Source organism: Bubalus kerabau, chromosome 1 (assembly GCF_029407905.1).
Source record: "Bubalus kerabau isolate K-KA32 ecotype Philippines breed swamp buffalo chromosome 1, PCC_UOA_SB_1v2, whole genome shotgun sequence".
Lineage (NCBI taxonomy): Eukaryota > Metazoa > Chordata > Mammalia > Artiodactyla > Bovidae > Bubalus > Bubalus kerabau.
The window spans coordinates 277,392,023-277,400,483 of record NC_073624.1 but is presented as its reverse complement, the minus strand read 5'-3'; the positions used below and the strand labels follow the sequence as shown (position 1 = coordinate 277,400,483).

The 8,461-nt window shown below is 43.3% G+C and overlaps 1 long non-coding RNA gene across 1 annotated transcript; it reads right to left on the bottom strand.

Annotated features, from left to right (window-relative positions):
• Positions 1 to 1,070: 1,070 nt before the first annotated feature.
• On the bottom strand, positions 1,071 to 3,325 carry LOC129640794 (uncharacterized). Its single transcript, XR_008708994.1, has 3 exons — positions 3,023 to 3,325; positions 1,784 to 1,887; positions 1,071 to 1,409 (listed from the first exon to the last, which is right to left on the bottom strand). It is a non-coding gene; the product is annotated as an uncharacterized LOC129640794 (long non-coding RNA).
• Positions 3,326 to 8,461: the final 5,136 nt, after the last annotated feature.

Genomic DNA, 8,461 nt, shown 5'->3' with positions numbered 1-8,461 from the left:
CCTCTCTCATCAGCTAAGGCACTTGGGGAGGGAAGGTGTGTGTGTAAACACCAGTCTTGGCCAGCTGGATGTGCCTTTGTGGGGTGCTGGTCAGGGCATAGCCTGAGATGTGTTCTGCATGGCAACCAGCACTCATGCCATCCTGCCGGAGGGTGGAGCCTGGTGGAATGGCATGAGCGCCTATCCAATGGTCACAGACTAGTACTGGGCTGTGGTTTCAACTGTGGGTTGGCCCCGCTGGCTCCTGGCCACTGTTTAGTTTACATTCTAGCTCAATGGACTGGCTACCCAATAACCTGACAGTAAGTTCATTTTGTTTGTCTAAATTAGATGGACTTGGTAGTTGCTTTTTGCCATCAGGGATACAGAGGAATAAGAGCCTGGGGAACTTGGGGCCGGGGCTTGAGGGCACTGAGTGTGTACACGGGTGGTAGTGGGTGGTGCTGCAGAAGAACACGCCGGGGCCTCTGTTATCGACACCAGTGGCAAGAATACTTCAGCCTGCTGCTTACTTAAAAAGCGAGAGACAGCTTGGGCCCCTACTTTTGCCACCTGCTGTGTGACCTTTTAAAGCCTAAGGTTATCATTCACCCTTCACAGTGAGGAGGACAAAGAATCTGTAAGAGCCCTTCCCACATTAAGACTCTGGAAGGGTTGTCTTTGGTCGGTCTAGGCATCCAAGGTTGTGATTTTCAAAATGTATTTATTCTTTGTTCAATAAATACCTATAAGTTATATGTTTCCAGTAACAAAACAAGAAGTTATTAAACTAAGTAACCATAACTAATACTTACTGAATATGTATTAGGCACTATATTATACTATATTATTAAATACTATATTGTATGTACAGTCTTCCCAGGTGACTCACTGGCTAAAGAATCTGCCCACCAATGCAGGATTTGATCCCTGGATCAGGGAGATCCCCTGAAGATGAAAATGGCAACCCACTCCAGTATTCTTGCCTGGGAACCCCACGGACAGAGGAGCCTGGAGGGCTAGAGTCCATGGGGTCACAATGGGTCAGACACGACAGAGACGGAGAACACGCGCATTGTGTGCGTGGGCAGGCCCATTTTATTGTGTTTCACTTTGCTGCACTTTGCAGACACTGCATCTTTTACAAATTGAAGGTTCTGGCAACACCGGTTTGAGGAAGTCCATATTTTCAATAGTATTTGCTCAGTTTGCTTCTCTGGGTCCCATTTTGGTAATTCTCACAATATTTCAAAGTTTTTCATTATTATTATATTTGTTATGGTGACTTGTGATCCGTGATCTTTGATGTCACTGTTGTGATTGCAGCCATATACAACAGTAAACGTAGCTTTAAATGTTGCATGTGTTCTGACTTCTCCACTGACGGGCCGTTTCCACATCTCTCACCTTCTCCTTGGGCCTCCCTATTCCTTAAGACACAATGAGTTGAAATTAGGCTAATTAAGAGGCCAACAGTGGCCTCTAAGTGTTCAAGTGAAAGAAAGAGTCCTGCATCTTCCACTTTAAATCAAAACAGAGAAACAGTAAAGCTTGATGAGGAAAGTACGTCAAAGGGCAAGACAGGTCCAAAACCAGGCCTCTGACACCAAGCAGTCAGCCAAGTTGTGAATGCAAAGGGAAAATTCTTGAGAGAAAGGAAAAGTGCTACTCCAGTAAACACAAGAATGATGTGGGGGGGGGGGGGGGACAAAAAACAGCAAAGCAGCCTTATTGTTGATGTGGGGCAAGGTTTAGTGGTCTGGGTGGAAGATCAAAACCGCCACCACGTTCCCAAAGGCAAAACCTGATCCAGAGCGAGGTCCTGGGTCTTCATTCCGGGAAGGCTGACGGGTGAGGAGGCCGCAGAAGGCAAGTTTGAAGGTGGCAGAAGCCGGCTCTTCAGAAGATCTGCCCAAGATAACGAATGAAAGTGTCTGCACTAAACAACAGGTTTTCCGTGTACACAGAACAGCCTTTTCTTGGAGGAAGATGCCTTTTCGGGCTTCCATAGCTAGAGAGGAGAAGTTAATGCCGGATTTCAAACTTTTCAAGCATAGGCTGACTGTCTTATTAGGGGCAACAGCAGCTGATGACTTGCGGTTGAAGACAATGCTTGTTTTACATTCCCCAAGTTCTAGAGTCCTTAAGAATTACGAGAAAGCTACTCTGCCTGTGCTCCATAAACAGGGGGAAATGCTGAATGACGGGACCTCTGCACACAACACGGTTTCCTGAATATTTCAAGCCCACATTTGAGATCTACTGCTCAGAAAAAAAAATTCTTTTCAAAGTAGGACTGCCCGTGGACAATGGTCCCCCAAGAGCTCTGATGGAGAGGTACAGTGAGGTTTTTGCTGTTTTCATGCCTGCTAATACAACTTCCATTCTGAGGCCCATGACTCAAGGAGTAATTCTGAATTTCAAGTCTTATTATTTAAGAAATATGCTTTATAAGGGTACAGCTGCCATCAACAGTGATTCTTCTTATGGATCTAAGCAAATTAAACTGAAAACCTTCTGGAAAGAATTCACCATTTTATATGCCATGAAAAACATTTGTGATTCCTGGGAAGAGGTCAAAATATCAATATTAATAGGAGTTTGGAAGAAGTCAGTTCTGACCCTCTCGGATGACATTGAGGGGTTCAAGATTTCAGTGGAAGAAGTAACTTCAAATATGATAGAAATAGCATGAGAACTAGAATTAAAGTGGAACCTGAAGCTACAAATGAATCGCTGTAACCTTATGATAAAACTAATGAACGAGAGCTTCCTTCCTATGGAAGGAGTTTCTTGAGATGCAATCTACTCCCGGTAAACATGCTGTGAAGCTTGTTGAAGTGGAAACTAAGGATTCTATTACATAAACCTAGTTGATAAAACAGCAGCAGGGTTTGAGAGGATTGACTCCAAATGTGGAAGTTCTACTGTGGGTAAGATGCTATCAAACAGCATTGCATGCTGCAGAGAAACTGCTAACGGAAAATTGCCTAGATGAGGCTAACTTGGAGAAGGCGGTGGCACCCCACTCCAGTACTCTTACCTGGAAAATCCCATGGGCAGAGGAGCCTGGTAGGCTGAAGTCCATGGGGTCGCTAAGAGTCGGACACGACTGAGCAACTTCACATTCACTTTTCACTTCCATGCATTGGAGAAGGAAATGGCAACCCACTCCAGTGTTCTTGCCTGAGAATCCCAGGGACGGGGGAGCCTAGTGGGCTGCCGTCTATGGGGTCGCACAGAGTCGGACACGACTGAAGCGACTTAGCAGCAGCAGCAGCAGAGGCTAACTTAATTGTTGTCTTATCTTAAGGAATCACTGCAACCACTCCAGCCTTCAGCAGCCAACCCCTGATCAGTTAGCAGCCTTCAGCATCAAGGAGAGATCTTCTACCAGAGAAGATTACAGCTCACTGAAGGCTCAGGTGGTGTTTAGCGTTTTTTAGCCATAAGATATTTTTCAAACAAGGTAGGTACATTGTTTTCTAGGCATAATGCTATTGTGTACTTAATCAGATCAGATCAGTCGCTCAGTCGTGTCTGACTCTTTGCAACCCCATGAATCGCAGCACACCAGGCCTCCCTGTCCATCACAAACTCCTGGAGTTCACTCAGACTCATGTCCATCGAGTCAGTGATGCCATCCAGCCATCTCATCCTCTGTCGTCCCCTTCTCCTCCTGCCCCCAATCCCTCCCAGCATCAGAGTCTTTGCCAATGAGTCAGCTCTTCGCATGAGGTGGCCAAAGCATTGGAGTTTCAGCTTTAGCATCAGTCCTTCCAAAGAAATCCCAGGGCTTAACTCCTTCAGAAAGGACTGGTTGGATCTCCTTGCAGTCCAAGGGATTCTCAAGAGTCTTTTCCAACACCACAGTTCAAAAGCATCAATTCTTTGGCGCTCAGCCTTCTTCACAGTCCAACTCTCACATCCATACATGACCACTGGAAAAACCATAGCCTTGACTAGACGGACCTTTGTTGGCAAAGTAATGTCTCTGCTTTTCAATATGCTATCTAAGTTGGTCATAACTTTCCTTCCAAGGAGTAAGCGTCTTTTAATTTCATGGCTGCAGTCACCATCTGTGGTGATTTTGGAGCCCAGAAAAATAAAGTCTGACACTGTTTCCACTGTTTCCCCATCTATTTCCCATGAAGTGATGGGACCGGATGCCATGATCTTCGTTTTCTGAATGTTGAGCTTTAAGCCAACTTTTTCACTCTCCACTTTCACTTTCATCAAGAGGCTTTTGAGTTCCTCTGCACTTTCTGCCATAAGCGTGGCGTCATCTGCATATCTGAGGTTATTGATATTTCTCCCAGCAATCTTGATTCCAGCTTGTGTTTCTTCCAGTCCAGCATTTCTCATGATGTACTCTGCATAAAAGTTAAATAAGCAGGGTGACAATATACAGCCTTGACACACTCCCTTTCCTATTTGGAACCAGTCTGTTGTTCCATGTCCAGTTCTCACTGTTGCTTCCTGACCTGCATACAAATTTCTCAAGAGGCAGATCAGGTGGTCTGGTATTCCCATCTCTTTCAGAATTTTCCACAGTTTATTGTGATCCACACAGTCAAAGGCTTTGGCATAGTCAATAAAGCAGAAATATATGTTTTTCTGGAACTCTCTTGTTTTTTCCATGATCCAGTGGATGTTGGCAATTTGATCTCTGGTTCCTCTGCCTTTTCTAAAACCAGCTTGAACATCAGGAAGTTCAGGGTTCACATATTGCTGAAGCCTGGCTTGGAAAATTTTGAGCATTACTTTGCCAGCGTGCGAGATGAGTGCAATTGTGTGGTAGTTTGAGCATTCTTTGGCGTTGCCTTCCTTTGGGATTGGAATGAAAACTGACCTTTTCAAGTCCTGTGGCCACTGCTGAGTTTTCCAAATTTGCTGGCATATTGAGTGCAGCACTTTCACAGCATCATCTTTCAGGATTTGAAATAGCTCAACTGGAATTCCATCACCTCCACTAGCTTTGTTTGTAGTGATGCTTTCTAAGGCCCACTTGATTTCACATTCCAGGATGTCTGGCTCTAGGTCAGTGATCACACCATCGTGATTATCTGGGTCATGAAGATCTTTTTTGTATAGTTCTTCTGTGTATTCTTGCCATCTCTTCTTAATATCTTCTTCTTCTGTTAGGTCCACACCATTTCTGTCCTTTATTGAGCACATCTTTGCCTGAAATGTTCCTTTGGTATCTCTGATTTTCTTGAAGAGATCTCTAGTCTTTCCCATTCTCTTGTTTTCCTCTATTTCTTTGCATTTATCGCTGAAGAAGGCTTTCTTATCTCTTCGTGCTATTCTTTGGAACTCTGCATTCAGATGTTTATATCTTTCCTCTTCTCCTTTGCTTTTCACTTCTCTTCTTTTCACAGCTATTTGTAAGGCCTCCCCAGACAGCCATTTTGCTTTTTTGCATTTCTTTTCCATGGGGATGGTCTTGATCCCTGTCTCCTGTACAATGTCACGAACCTCAGTCCATAGTTCATCAGGCACTCTATCAGATCTAGGCCCTTAAATCTATTTCTCACTTCCACTGTATAATCATAAGGGATTTGATTTAGCTCATACCTGAATGGTCTAGTGGTTTTTCCTACTTTCTTCAATTTAAGTCTGAATTTGGCAATAAGGAGTTCATGGTCTGAGCCACAGTCAGCTCCTGGTCTTGTTTTTGCTGACTGTATAGAGCTTCTCCATCTTTGGCTGCAAAGAATATAATCAATCTGATTTCAGTGTTGACCATCTGGTGATGTCCATGTGTAGAGTCTTCTCTTGTGTCGTTGGAAGAGGGTGTACTATATAAACATAACTCTTATATACTGGGAAGCCCCCCAGTTCTTGTGACCTGTTTGATTACAATATCTGGATTATTGCATTGGTCTAGAACCAAACCTGCAATGTCTCCGAGGTATGTCTACATTAGGCAGTATATGTATTACACTACAAAGAGAGTATTATTTAATTCCATAGACATAAGGCACAATAGTTTAAAATAGGTGCTGTTAGTATTGATGCTCTATACATAACAGAGGGCTTCCCAGGTGGTGCTAATGGTAAAGAACCTGCCTGCCAATGCAGGAGACGTAAGAGAAGCAGGTTCGATCCCTGGGTGGGGAAAATCCCCTGGCGAAGAGCATGGCAACCCACTCCAGTAATCTCAGCTGGAGAATCCCAAGCACAGAAGAGCCTGGTGGGCTACAGTCCATGGGGTTGTAAAGAGTAGGACACAACTGAAGCGACTTAGCATGTGTAGATACAGAAGACTGGAGCTCACAAAAGTTAAGCAGCTTGTCCAAATTACCCAGCTAATTAGAGGAGAAGTCAGGATTTAAATCTAGGCCTGCTTGGTGGAAAAGCATGTGATTTTAACCTCTTAATTAGATGTAAAAAAGCAAAAAAATAGTGCCACCAGAATAAGGAACTACTAATTCTGTAAATTCATCTTAACTTGGATTCCCCTCCGAGCGAATTTGAGACAAGGCTTTGAATGTATGTGAGGTCATCTGAGAGGGGATCTCGGGAGGCCCAGGGTGAGGAGGTCAGGCGGAGAAAGGAGGGGGGCTGATGAAGGATGCATTAACAAACACATTCCTGTGTGGGGTCGGTCCCCTTGGGAACTTTGAGACACTGTAGAACACAGCTCAAAATGGACCGACCAAGGAGAAAGGAGGCTGGCATATGTACTTGCCAGTTCTCGTCCTTTATTGACTGATTGAGGTTCCTAAAGGGATGAATTCCCAGGCATGTCTGGTCTGCAGCATACACACGCTGAGCCAGAGGCGCAGGTGTTTAAGCAAGGATGTCTTCGGTGCACGTGGGAACCACCAGGGAAACACAGGAGATCTTTGGGTTAGGCCCATGACATATGAGTGGGACGCTGACAGCATCTGCTACAGGACACGGATTAATTCAGAACAATCACCAGACATTTTACTAATTGTATTAGAACAGCTTACTTCATAAATAAGTGAATTTCTGCTTTAGTCAAATTGTAACAAAATAAATTAACTTTCAGCTTTAATTCTCAGTTTAAGAAAGTTTTATAATATAAAAACAAAGTAAGTAAATGATGTTCATTTCCAAGACCATAGTACAACTGATACAGGTGGAATTACATATTAAAAAACATTTGCAGCATTAACTGGTCCAACCCAGCATTGCTTTGGAGTATCACTAACCATTGTCAAATAAATAACTGCTGCTTTCACACGGAATATGTAAGTACATGTGATCGAATTGTCCCTGTAAGTCTGAAAGTCTACAGGTGTTCTGGAAGATGCGGTCTTGTTTCATTGAGATGCCATCCTAATGACTTTTTAAAATAAATCGTGTGTATACCCTTGTGACCTAATTTTTATTTGCTTTTGTTACATCAAAGCACTCTAAACATACAAACTGGTGAAAATCTGTTCAGCTACTTTTTCATCCTATAGCAATAAGCAAGAAAAGACTCCATTTTATTTAAGAAACCCCATTTTCTTTATATAGGTAACAAATTGCATTTCATAACTGAAATAGACACAGATAGTAAACAGTCAAATTGAAATTTCCCGAGTTCAGAACTGTTTTAAAAATTGTTTGCTTCCTTCTCATATAGTTTTTAATTGGTTCTAAATCATTAGTGTCAATAAATGCTTTTCCTATGCTTCTCGTAGTAGAGGAAGAGGAGACCCAAACACTTGCCTTTTAACATTTTGATTGCTGTGTGTTGACTTTGTAATTGATGTGTTTGCTGCTGCTGCTGCTGCTGCTAAGTCGCTTTAGTCGTGTCCGACTCTGTGCGACCCCCATAGACGGCAGCCCACCAGGCTCCCCCGTCCCTGGGATTCTCCAGGCAAGAACACTGGAGTGGGTTGCCATTTCCTTCTCCAATGCATGAAAGTGAAAAGTGAAAGTGAAGTCGCTCAGTCGTGTCCGACTCTTAGCGACCCCATGGACTGAAGCCTACAAGGCTCCTTTGCCCATGGGATTTTCCAGGCAAGAGTACTGGAGTGGGGTGCCATTGCCTTCTCCGTGATGAGTTTGCAGGAAGGTTAAAGACTGGTAGTTTAAAAATTAAGCATTTCTTATGGAGAAATGAGAAATTAATTACAGAATTTTTAGATTTACCCTCTAAATCTAATTTTTAGATTTACCCTCTGAATCTAACTTCTTCACTGACTCCCTAATGTGGAGGGAGTCAGTGAAGAAGTTCTTGAAGAAAAATGGAAAGGGGGAGAGAGATGCCAATTCAGTATAACAGTTAACTTGAGGGTGTACTCCTGGAAATACTCAATTATCATCAAATCCTAGGCTAAAAAATCCTCTAGCTTTTTAGCTTTGAGTTTATTTCCTATAAATACCTCAGCCACTGAGTTTATTTAGTGGAGGCTGCAGTTATTGCCTCATAGAAAGAAAGCACCCACAACGCATCTCCTTAAGGAGAGAGGGAGAGAGACTGATATAAATCCCGGAGTTTGAAAAGCTGAAAACTTGT